Genomic DNA, 13,529 nt, shown 5'->3' with positions numbered 1-13,529 from the left:
AGAACACACAGAGAGAGCAGAGAGAGAGCAGAGAGCAGAGAGAGCAGGGAGAACTAGAAAATAACAGAGAGAGAGCTAGAATAGAACAGAGAGGGTCCTGGGCTTTTCTTGGGTTAGAGGTCTTTTATTGCTGTTTCTATTTCAATGCCTGAGATGGGACTGTTAAGATTGTTTAACTCATCTTGGTTTATTTTCTGCATGTCACAATTTGCTAGGAAAAGTTCCATTTCTGCCAAGTTCTCAAACTTATTAGCATAAAGGTTTGAGAAGTATTCCTTTATAATGTTCCAAATCTTAGTTGTTTCTGTGGTGATGTTTCCATTCTCATCTCTGAGTTTATTTATTTGGGTGTGTTCTCTTTTTTTTCTGATAAGACTTACTAAGGGCCTGTCAATTTTGTTAATTTTTTTTTGAAGAACCAACTCTTTGTTTTGTTGATTATTTCTATCTTTTTTTGGATTCTAATTATTTTAATTCTGATTTAATTATAATTTTTTCTCTCCATATACTAGATTGGGGTTTATCTTGCTGCTGCTTTTTCAAGGAGGTTCAGATGTCTCATTAAATTGTTGGTTTCAGATCTCTCCAATTTGTTGATGTAGGAACTCAGAGCTATAAACTTGTCTCTGAGTACTGTCTTTGTTGTATCATAGAGGAGCTGGTAATTTGTGTGTTCATTTTTGTTGAATATCATGAACATTTGAATTTCCTTTCTAATCTCTTCTGTTACCCACTGGTGATTAAAGTGTGTTATTCAGCCTCCATGTGTTACAGGATTTTCTTTGGTAGCTTCTGATATTGAGTTCTAATTGTATTCCCTTGTGGTCTGAGAGAATGCAAGGTGTAACTTCAATGTTTCTGAATTTGTATAAGTTTGCTTTGTAACCTAAATGTAGGCTCTTTTGGAAAAATTTTCATGTGCTGCTGAGAAAACTGTGTATTCTGATGCTGCTGAGTGAAATTTTCAGTAGATATCTGTTGATCTATGCGATTAGAGGGATGTGGAGAGGTAAAAGGAGAGTGAATTTAACCAAGTCCTAATCTCAGAGAGGGAAATGCATTGGACAGAATGATAGGAGAGAAATTTTTTAAAAACCGGAAAAAAATTGCAAAACAAATATTTGAATTTTAAAGTGAAACACTTATAAATTATGTAATTGTAAAGAAATGATATTGAGAGAAGAAAAAATAGGTTGAGAGGAAGGGAGAGATAGAAAGGAGATATGAAAAACTAAAAACTAAAAATTCTTAAAATAAGTTAATTGAAAATTTTATAGGTATAGAGAGATTATACTGCTATTCAAGAAGTTAAGTCTAAGAGGTTTTGAATTGAGTAATAAATAATCGACGATGGGAATATATCTGGGGATGAGCAGAACAGCAATTAAGTCACGCAAGAAAGAAAGAGAAAAAAATGAAAAGAATAAAAAAGGACCAAAAGGTCAGAAGCAATTTTTAAAAAATGCACACACTCATATACACCTAAAATAAAAATTATAAGAGGAAAAAAAGGATTAATAGAAAACAATTTAGAAAAAATAAAATGTTTTTAAAAAGGTACAAAAAAGAGTTCTTTGATTTTTTTGTGTGGGGGGCGGGTAGTAGGAAATGGGAAGATCCTGTATATCCCTTGTGTCAGTAACCAGTCTCTTGGTGGATTCTCTGGTCTGCTTTTGGTGTTTGGTTTTCCTGTGGCTTGATTGGTTTCTTAAGTCAGTTTGTTTGGGCAGGCAAAAAAATGCTCTGTTTTACCCAAGATTTTGTGATCCTCCTCCCAGGCTAGTTCAGTAGAAGGGAGATCTGCTTTGAGTATTACAAAAGAGGAAGTTGGCTGTTTCCTCTAGTTTGGAGATGCTCTGATGAGAGTAGGTTCTGGGTAGAGTGCAGGCCTTTCAGCAAACAGTAGCTTTTCCCTGAGGGGCTAGCTTCTGAGACACTCACAGAGCCCAGCCTGGAGCCATTCTCAGGGTTTATGTTTACTGAATTTCAGTTGATTTTCTAGGCTGCTGTAGGGAGGGGCAGCCTCTGGCTCTGTTTACCCAGTGTAGAAAGCCACTCCTAGGGGGTGGAGCTTGCTCCTGCTGTGCTGGGTGACTACCCCCCCCCCACGGTGGGGCTGAGTCTGGGAGGTAAGGGCAGGTTCCTGTGACCTGCTAAATGACTCTTTTGTTTTCTTCCAAGGCCTGAATTGGAGCTAATGGCTCAGCTGGACCTTTGTCAATATCAAAGATTGAGATTTCTGGTGGTGGGGGAGAGGTGGCCTTCCCTCCTCTGCTCCCTGAGAAGGAGTGAGGATGTCAGTGTTCTACTCATGCCAGAGTCTTGGTTCCTGGGCTATCTCTGGTCTGCCATCTGTAGGATGAAGATAACTGCTCCTTGTCAGTTCTTGCTGGTGTTGAGTAGAATCTGCTCACCCGCTGCATCTGGTGTCTTTGTCCCAGACTCTTTCTGTAGTTATGGTGGCTATGGCTTTTGCAGCTGCCACCGGTGCTGCCCCAGCCGCTTCAGCCAGGGCTACTGGCAAATGGTCAGATTTGTCTCCTTGCCTGGATTCTCCCTCTCTGGCCAAATGCTGTACTGTGATGGCACACTTGGTGTGATTCTCTAGGCTAGGACTGTTCACTGGAACACTAAAACTGCTTTCTATGCAAGAGCTTGTTTATCCTCCAGCTTCTCCTGTGCCATCTTCCTCCAAACTTGGGATTTAATTTTTTGAGTTCCGAGTATATTTTATATATGAAACCCTTATTTGTTGTATGGCTAGTAAAGATCTTCTCCCAGGTCATGGGCTTTCTATTGATCTTGCTAGCTATATCCTTTGCCATGCAGCTTCATGTAATCCCATTCTCCAACCTTTCTTCGATTTGTTGTGTTTCTGGGTCTCTATTAAGATAATTTTGTCCTGTGCCACGGAGACCTAGGGTTTCTACTAACGAGGCATGCTAATACTATATGAAGAGGAGTGGTGGAGCGAGTGGACATACTTGTCTCATTCCTGAATTTAGAGCTAAGGGCTTTAACTTTTCACCATTAAGTATGTAATGCTGGCTTTGGTTTGTAATATACAGCCTTTATTATATTGAGGAATGTTTCAGAGATTCCTAGTTTTTCCAGATCTATCATCATAAAGCATTGTTGGATCGTGTCAAATCTTGTTTTTGGCATCTATTGAAATAATCATGTGGTTCTTGTCCTTGTTCTTGTTGATGTGATGAATTATATTATTTGATTTGTGTGTATTGAACCAGATTTTTATCCCTGAAATGAATCCTGTTTGATTGTGATGTATGAGTTTTTTGATGAGTTGTTGAAGTCAACCACCCTGCTGACTGGGCTCTTTGCTTGGACCTGCTCCCTTCTGATGCAGGTACCACCTTTGACACAGCCCATAGCTGCAGGAAGCCATCCCCAAGTCTGCCCACCGCCTCCCACCACTGCTGCTACAGCTGAGGATGGCCACTACTGCCCACAGCAGCCTACTGAACCAAGCTCCACATGGTCCTCCCAGTGCCTGGACTCCTCAAGTCACAGAGCAAGACCCTTCAGCTGCTGCAGATACCTGCCCCCGTCCCCTGCCAACCTGGTCCTGGCAATACCCAGACTTTCTGGCTGATAACCAACTAACACCTACCTGGCCACCAAAACACAGACTCCATTGTCCAGTGCACCACCAGCTACAGACCTTGTGTGTAACCCAATTGGGTCCACTCCCTGGGGGTGGCAATTCTATGTGATATCCCAAAGCTCTCCTTTCCAATAGGGAGGGATCACATAAGAGGTGAACACAGACTTAAGCTCTGTTCCTAAATCTCCTGTGACTACCTGCAAAAGCCTGGGAACACAGCTCCAAGACAGTGATAGCTGTCTACAAATTTGAAACCCCCAAACTCCCTGCCACCAGGCCTGAGAGTGGGATTCTAGTTAGCAAACACCCTTCCATGTCATTTGGACCCAACCAAGCCACAAGGACAGTGGACTATTGCAAGGCAAACAAGGTTTTATCAGGAATCGGCTTAGATTACTACCTGGAGACTCAATTTTGCCCAAACAACCTGAAAAAAAACACTCTTTAGACTTTTTTGTTTTTGTGTCTAATCATTTGTTGTTTGTTTTTGTTTCTGTGTATTTTTTTGTGTATTGTTTTTTAGGATTTGCTATTTCACTTAAATCTTCTATTTTTCACTATCATTTAGTTTTTTCTTCCACTTTTAAGTTTCCTAATTTTAATTTTTTGTTTCCTCTCACTCTCTCCTTTTTGTTTCTCTCCACATTATACTCCTACTCTGCCAGTGCTACCTGTTATAGTTCTATACAGAAACTAAGGCCCCCTTCTATGTGTGTAAACAATAATTACAGGAGTTATCTTTCCAATACTCTTTGAACAAAACTTTTTCTCATCTCAGTAATTCTCCAAATATACTATATACAATTCTTATCTTCATCTAGATCTGTAAGCTATTCCTTACACAATATTTCTTCAAATTCTTTTCTACCTCTTACACTCAGAAACAAGGTCTCTATACTCTTCCTACTACATATACCACTCTCCTAAGCTGTTTTTACCCCTCTACTATCATTATACTCTATTTTTCTTCTGAGCTTAAATTTATATCTCTCTAATCCTAACCCTTCTCTTCTCCATATGATCCAGTCCAGTGATCCCTAATGGCTTATATCTGACCCAACTTACAGTTGGTTCCATTTTGACTGAGTACAAGGGGCCCATCTTGTTAACTCCGAGGTGCAGACCACTTATCAGCCAAACCCAGATCATCTCACAAGTTACAATTATATGTAATCTCAACCCCAGAACCACAACTTCCCTCTCCAAGCAAAGAAAAAGAGAGCTAAATAGGGAAACACCTACCCATAATTCTGAAACCCTAGATTTATACATCTAATTGACACTGGGTTGTCTCTGGCTCTAAAAGACTGTCCTATTGTCATACCAGTGTGGTTCTTGTCTCCAAATGGGTAGGACTAACTGCAAAAACACAAGAAACATGACCAATCAAAAAATTAAATCCTCCAAAACAAAAAAAACAAGTCCTCAAAGAAACAACGGCCCCATTAATGACTGGGCTAAAGACTTTAAGAGAACTACGATCAGTTTTCATTCCAGGAATGCAAAGTTAGTTCAAAGTACACAAGTCAGTTAATATATTTTATAACATCAACAGAAGCAAGGACATGAACCACATAATCATCTTAATAGATGCAGAAAAAAAATATTTAACAAGATCCAATAACCATTTCTGATGAAAGCTCAGGAAAAAAACTAGAAATCCATGGAACATTCCTCAATATAATGAAGGCTGTGTATGACAAACTTACTGCTAGCATTATACTTAATGGCAAAAAGCTAAAACCATTTCCTCTAAATTCAGGAAGGAGACAAGGAGGTCTGCTCTCTCCACTCCTCTTCATATAGTATTAGAACGTGTAGCTAGGGCAATAAGACAAGACACAAACACAAAGGGGATCCAAGTAGGGAAGGTTGATGTAAAACTCTCCCTCTTTGCAGATGACATGATCCTGTACTTAAAGAACCCCATAGACTCAACTCCTAAGTTACTTGAGCTGATTGGAAACTTTAGTAAAGTAGCAGGGTATAAGATTAACACTCAAAAATCAATGGCTTTCCTGTAGGTTCATTTCTCTGTTGTCAATTCTATTCCATAGGTCCTGAGGTCTATTCTTGTGCCAGTACCAAGCTGTTTTGATTACTATGGCTTTGTAGTAAAGTTTGAAATTTGGTGTTGATATTCCTTCAGCGCTGTTCTTTCTGTTAAGGATTTTTTTTGCTATTCGGGGTCTTTTATTGTTCCATATGAATTTTTGGATTGCCTATTTCCTAGAAGAATGCGGTTGGAATATTGATAGGTATCGCATTGAATTTGTAGATAGCCTTGGGAAGTATTGCCATTTTCACAAAGTTGATCTTTCCAATCTAGGAGCGTGGGAGTTTTTGCCACTTTCTAAGTTCTGTTTTGATTTCCTTTTACAGGTTTTAAAAGTTTTCATCATAGAGGTCCTTCACTTCTTTGGTTAAGTTAATTCCTAGGTATTTTATTTTTTGTGGGGCTATTGTGAAAGGAGTTGCTTTCCTGATTTCAGCCACGCTTTTCTCATTGTTGGCTTACAGAAAAGCCATTGATTTTGAGGGTGGATTTTATACCCTGCTACTTTGTCAACGTTTTTAATCATCTTCAGTAATATGGGAGTGGAGTCCGTGGGATTCTTTAAATACAAGATCATGTCATCTACAAAGAAGGAGAGTTTTACTTCATCTTTCCCTATTTGGATCCCTTTTATGTTTGCATTTTGTCTTACTGCTGTAGCTAGGCATTCTCAGATCTATAGCCATCTAATCTTCGATAAAGGAGCTAAAAAATAGAATGGAAAAAAGACAGCCTCTTTAGTTAAATGGTGCTGGAAAAATTGGTTAATCACTTGTAGAAAACTAAAGCTAGAACTTTATGTATCACCCTGCACCAGAATCAACTCCAAATGGATCAAAGACCTCAGAGTCAAAGAGACACTCTGAAAACATTACAAGACAGAATAGGAGAAACCCTAGGTCTCCTGGGCACAGGCCGAAATTTTCTTAATAAAGACCGAGAAACACAACACATCAAAGAAAGTTGGACAAATGGGGATTGCATGAAATTGCAGAACTTCTGCATGGCAAAAGACATAGCTAGCAAGGTCAATAGAAAGCCCACGGATTGGGAGAAGATCTTCACTAGCCATACAACGGACAAGGGTCTCATATCTAAAATATACCTGGAACTCAAAAAATTACATCCCCCAAGACAAATCCTCAAAGAAACAACTGCACAATAAGTAAGTGGGTTAAAGATTTACAGAGAAACTTCCCTGAAGAGGAAAGAATGATGGTCAATAGACACATGAGGAAATGCTCAACCTCCCTAGCCATAAAAGAAATGTAAATCAAAACAACATTGAGATATCACCTCACCCCACTTAGAATGGCTATAATCAAGAATTCTAATAACAACAGATGCTGGAGGGGATGTGGACAGAAGGTTGGTGGGAGTGTAAACTTATTCATCCACTTGGAAAGTAATATGGAGGTTCCTCAAAAGACTCCACATAGAGCTCCCCTAGGACCCAGCAATCCCACTTTTGGACATTTACCTGAATGATCACAAACAAAAACATACTAAAGCTAACAGCATGACTGTGTTTATTGCAACATTATTTACCATAGATAAGATATGGAACCAACCCAGATGCCCCTCAGTAGATGAATGGATTAAGAAAATGTGGTATATATACACAATGGATTTCTATGCCTCCAACAGAAAGAATGACATTGCCCCATTTGTTAGGAAATGGAAAGACTTTCAAAAAATTATATTAAGTGAAGTAAGCCAGGTCCAAAGAAACATAGGTCCCATGGTTTCCCTTATTTTCAATAACAGTATATGTCTGAGACAAGCACTAAAGGTCACATAAGTTGATGCTAGGCAAAATGAACCCCAAGATAAGGACTCAAATGTTCGTTTTTTTCTCTTGCTAATATTTCTAACATGTTTATAAGGTGATTTCTTTGTTGTTTTGTATGTCCCTCCCCCAGGTATAACCCCTGTTTTCACTGTATTTGATGTTGGTATAATTTGTAGAGGGGAAGGAAAAAAATCGTTTAAATAGGGATACATGTGGATACATCTAACAATGAGATGTAGAAGACGTTATGTCAAAAAACAAACTATAGCTTTGGTGGGTGGAGGCGTGGGAAGGGGGATGGGAAGGGATGGGGAGGGGAAACAAAGGAGGAGGAAACAATGCTTGATAAGAAATGTACTCAGTACTTTGACCATGTAATTTAACCCCTCTGTACGGTATTTTCATAATAAATTAAAAAAACAATGGCTTTTCTATATACCAATAATAGGAAAAGTGAGGCTGGAATCAGGAAAGCAACTCCTTTTGTAATAGCCCTACAAAAAGTAAAATACCTAGTAATTAAATTAACTAAAGAAATGAAGCACCCTTCTGATGAAAACTTTATTAACCTGAAAAAGGAAATTAAAGCAGAACTAAGGAAATGGAAAAACCTCCCATGCTACTGATTGGGAGGATTACCATTATGAAAATGGCAATATTGCCAAAGGGTATCTACAAATTCAATGTGATACCTATCAATATCCCAACATCATTCTGTAATAAAATAGAGGTAACAATCCAAAGTTTTTATGGAACCCTGAGTAGCAAAAATAAATGTGAACAGAAAGAATATTGGTGGAGGAATATTAATATCAAACTTCAAACTCTATAAAGCTATACTATTCAAAACAGTTTTGTATTGGTACAAGAACAGAATTGAGTACCAATGAACTAGAACTAAAGACCCTGAAATGAACCCGTAGCCCTATGGCCACCTAATCTTCGCTAAGGGAGCCAAAAACTGGGATGGAAGAAAGACAGTATTTTTTGTTTATGTTGCTGGAAAATTTGGTGAAACACCTACAGAAAACTAAAGTTAGATCCTTATATATCACCCTGCATCATAACCAACTCCAAATGGATGAAAGACCTCAAAGTCAAAGCAGAAACCCAGAAACATTGCAGCCAGAAGTAAGAGAAACCGTAGGGCTCCTTGGTACAGACAGAAATTTTCTTAATAAAGACCCAGAAACACAACAAATTAAAAAAAGTTTGGACAAATGGGATTGCATGAAATTGCTTCTGCATGGCAAAGGACATACCTAGAAAGATCAATAGAAAGCCCACGGATTGGGAGAAGATCTTCACTAGCCATACAACAGACAAGGGTCTCATATCTAAAATATATCTGGAACTCAAAAAGTTAAGTCCTCCAACAAGAAAATCTCAAAGAAACAACAACCCCATTAAGAAGTGGGCTAAAATCCTAAAGAGAGACTTCTCTGAGGAGGAAATAAGAATGGCCAATAGACATATGAGGAAATTCTCAGCTTCTATGGCCATAAATAAATGCAATTCAAAACAACATTGAGATTCCACCTCACCCCACTTAGAATGGCTATAATCAAGAAATCTAATAACAACAGATGCTGGAGGTGATGTGGCCAAAAGGGAACCCTACTGCACTGTTTATGGGAGTGTAATCTTGTTAAACCACCATGGAAACAGTAAACAGTATGGAGGTTCCTCTAAAGACTCCACATAGAGCTTCCCTATGACCCAGCATTCCCACTTCTGGGCATTTACCCAAATCATCACAAACATTGCCTTAATTAAGTTACCAGCACAGCTATGCTTTTCCTAGCATTATTCACCATAGCTAGGATATGGAAGCAACCGGATGCCGCTCAGTAGATAAATGGATCAAGAAAATCTCTCTCTCTCTCTCTCTCTCTCTCTCTTTCTCTCTCTCTCTCTCTCTCTCTCTCTCTCTCTCTCTCTCTCTCACACACACACACACACACACAAATGAATTATATGCTTTCATCAGAAAGAATGACAGTGCCCCATTTCTAAGAAAATGGGAGGACTTGGTTGAAACCATATTAAATGATTTGTAATAAATAGTATATGTCTAGGATAATCTTAGCAGATGAACAGAATAGCACAATAATTATTTACATATGACCATATAAGATGATGCTTAGTGAAATGAACTCCATAATGTTCTATGTAATTTCTTTTTTTTCTTTTGTGTTCCCCCCCGTTTTGGTTTATCCCCTGTTGTCCTCTATTTGATTTTCTTACCCTGGGTATGTATGTTTATCTGAATTAGGAAAGGGAAGTGGAACAAAAATTGGTGAGACAAAGGACAAAGGGGGACCATTGCAACAGTGATACCCACAAGGCAATATGTTGAATAATCTGTACAACTTGTGGGGGGGGGTTGGAGAGGGTTGGTTGTGGGAGAAAAATGAGGGAGAGGGTAACAAATTCAACAAGAAATCTATTTCCAAAACAGAAAACACATACACATACACACACACACGCACAGACACACACACACAAAAGAAATGCACTTACTACTTTACTTAAGAAACTGTAACCCCTATATACATCACCTTGATAATAAAATTATAATTTTAAAAAAGATTTAAAGAGAGACTTCTATGAAGATGACATAAGAATGGCCAAGAGACATGAAAAATGCTCAACTTCTCTAGCTATAAAAGAAATGCAAATCAAACAACATTGAGATTCCACCTCACCCCAGTTAGAATGGCTATAATCAAATAAATCTAATAACAAATCTAATAACAACAGATATTAGAGAGGATGTGACTAAAATAGAATGCTACTACATTGTTGGAGGGAGTGTAAACTTGTTCAACCACTCTTGAAAGCAGTATGGAGATTCCTCAAAATACTAAACATCAAGCTGCCCTATGACCAAGCAGTAGCACTTCTGGATATTTACCTTAATGATCACAAACAAGGTTATACTAAAGCAATCAGCACAACTATGTTTATAGCAGAATTATTTACCATAGCTAATATATGGAACCAACCCAGATGCCCCTAAGTAGATGAATGGGTTAACAAAATGTGATATACACATAAACACAAACACACACACACACACACACACACACACACACACACACACACACACACACACACACACACACACACACACACTGGAATGCTTTGCTTTTATGAGAAAGAATAAAATTGCTCTATTCATAAGAAAATGGAAAGCCTTGGAAAAATTATATTAAGTGAATTAAGAGACCAAAGAAAAGTTGCTTTCATGATTTCCCTCATTTGTATAAACTAGAATATATCTATTATATTCTTAACAATCCAGCTATTATAATCTCAATAATCCAGCTGCTTAGTGCCTAGAACCATAAAAGGAAATGTATCAGCATTAACTCCAATATATGAAAACCAGAGGTTCTCATTAGGCCCTGAATGTAGTTTGTTCTTTTTTTTCATTTCTCTTATTTTTCTGTACCTTGTGTCTTGTATATAAGATCATTCAATATGTAGAAGGGAAAGGGAATCACAGAAATAGCAGGACAAAGGATGAACCAAAGCAACATTAATATCCATTTGACACTATGTTGGATATATACAGTACTACTTAGGGAGAAGGAATAGGGAGGTTAGGGAGAGATAATGAGGGATTGGGTAACAATGATTAAAATCAAATGTACTTATTACCTTACTTATGTAACTGTAACTCCCCTGCTCATCAGCTTTTTAATAAAAAACAGAATGTAAGGAAAGCAGAGTCAAGGAAGGGCATATATGCTATTTCTGCCTTGACACATCTGTCTTCTGGAGAAAACACTTACCAAATTATATCTCATTTATTATAAATTTCTCCAGACATGACATGAATCTTGTCTCTTACTAACTCAGGAAACATCTAGTGAATTCATTCTTGTATCACTCATTGTTTGGCAGTTGGGAATATAAAAGTGATAAGAATTTTAATAATGTAAAATTTAAATGAGCTCTTTTAGGTGTCTTTACATCTTCAAGATTTTAAACTTGTTTGAATTATCATTTGGTTGGGGTTTTATTATAATAATCTTTTTGAAACAAACAAAATAAACCTCAAGACATGGACACAAGAAGTTTTTCTTTGCTGATTTTAATGTACTATGTGATTTTCTTTTGTTTGTTTTGTATGTTCTTCCCCCTATAATACATCCCCTCTTGTCAGTGTATTTGATTTTGGTACCCTGCATCTTGTATATACATTTATCTAATTTGGGGAAGGGAAGAGGAATAACAAAATGCTGAAATAAGGACAGAGGATAACCCATTGCAACAATGAGACTCACAAGATACTGTGTTAGATATAAACTTTACAACTTTGGTGGAGGGGAAGTGGGAAAGGTGGGGGAGGGAAGGGATAGCGGAACAAAAAGAGTGGGTAACAATGTTTGACAAGATATGTATTCATTACCTCACTCGTGTAACTGTAACCCCTCTGTACAACATCTTTACAATAAAATAAAAAGAAAAAATTATAAAAGCCAAAACTAAACATAGAACTACTTTAGGACTCAGCAACTCCTCTTTCAGGCATTTATGCACTGGCGCACAAACAAGGATACACTAATGCTACCAGAACAATCATGTTTACTGCAGCTTTATTTACAATAATCAAGATATGGGAACAGCCAAGATGTCCCTCCATGGACCAGTGGATCAAGAAAATGTACTTTATTTACACAATTGGATTGCTTTTCCATTACAAAGAATGACATTAAACCATTTATAAAGAAATAGAAAGACTTGGAGAAAATTATGTTAAGTAAACTAAGCCAGATCCAGAGATTAGTGAGAAGTAGAAAGTGCCTGGGTGGCACCAAAGCATTTATCCATGCATTAACTGTGGTATAATAAAAATCTATGGATAACACAAAAAGTATAATTCTTTAGAAAGGTAGAGTCAAAGCCCACAAAATGAGTATTAGGAATACTTGTGTGGGTCTATATACATAATTATACTTAAAGTATACATGAATTGTTTGTTACATGGCAAAAATTGGATATATTATTTACAATTAGGACAAGTGAAGGAAGTTGTGAGTAGCATGTGTGAGTGATAATGTTAAAAGAGGTGACATTGATCAAGAGGTACTGTATTTATACACTGCTCTGTAAAATGGCAACTTCAGACAGGTAGCTAAAGAAAATAAAATTTCAAAAATGTACAAAACTTACTGATAAGAGTAACTACACAGGTGAGCTGAAATGTGCTAACATTGTAAATGTGTTAGAGAAACCAAAGACATAATTCTTATGAAGAGGAAAAATTATTAATATATCTAGGAATTAGTATAGTATATAGATATCCAATATTACAAATGTTGAGAGAAATACAAGACAATTGCTGTTTTCATTTTTATGACTTTAATATATTATCTTAAACTATTAAATGAAACACATCATTAGAAGTTAAATGAAAAGATGTTATAACATTTCTGTACATTCACTTATTGATTTAATCAAGGCACCTCACTTATTACATCACGGATAGTTCTCATTATTCCAAAATAGCTTGTTGTAATTTATTTTAAGCACCATAAGTAGCACTGAATGTATAACAGACAAATAAAAAGTCATAATCCACAAGTCAAAACTCACTACTATTAAACTCAATAAATACCAAAGTCTCTAAAAGGAGAGAAAGAACCTTCAGTAAACTGGAAAAGAAGTTACATAATGGCAGTAGTGAGAAGTGATCTGTCAACAATGACTGGGAATGGAAATGCAGAAAACTCTACCAATAAGAGTTAGAATGTCTGAATGAATAAAGCTGCCAGTCCAAACAATAGGTTGATTCCAAAAAAATCAATTCACCATCAATGGCCCTCAATGACTATAAGAAAGGAATGTAAGCCAGACCCAGAGAAACACATGTTGCGTGGTTTCTCTGAGTATAGTACCAGATTTTAAAAGTATTGAAAGTATACTGAACATACATGCCAATCACACTTTAATAAGCCTAGAAATTAACGAGGAACACACCGAAAATATGCACATAACATGAAAGTGCAATGAATTATTTTTCAATCATAAATGAATAACAATGT

Source organism: Dipodomys merriami, unplaced genomic scaffold, assembly GCF_024711535.1.
Source record: "Dipodomys merriami isolate MVZ:Mamm:240054 unplaced genomic scaffold, mDipMer1.0.p SCAF_6, whole genome shotgun sequence".
NCBI classification, from domain to species: Eukaryota; Metazoa; Chordata; class Mammalia; order Rodentia; family Heteromyidae; genus Dipodomys; species Dipodomys merriami.
Note: the sequence above shows the minus strand (reverse complement) of the source record.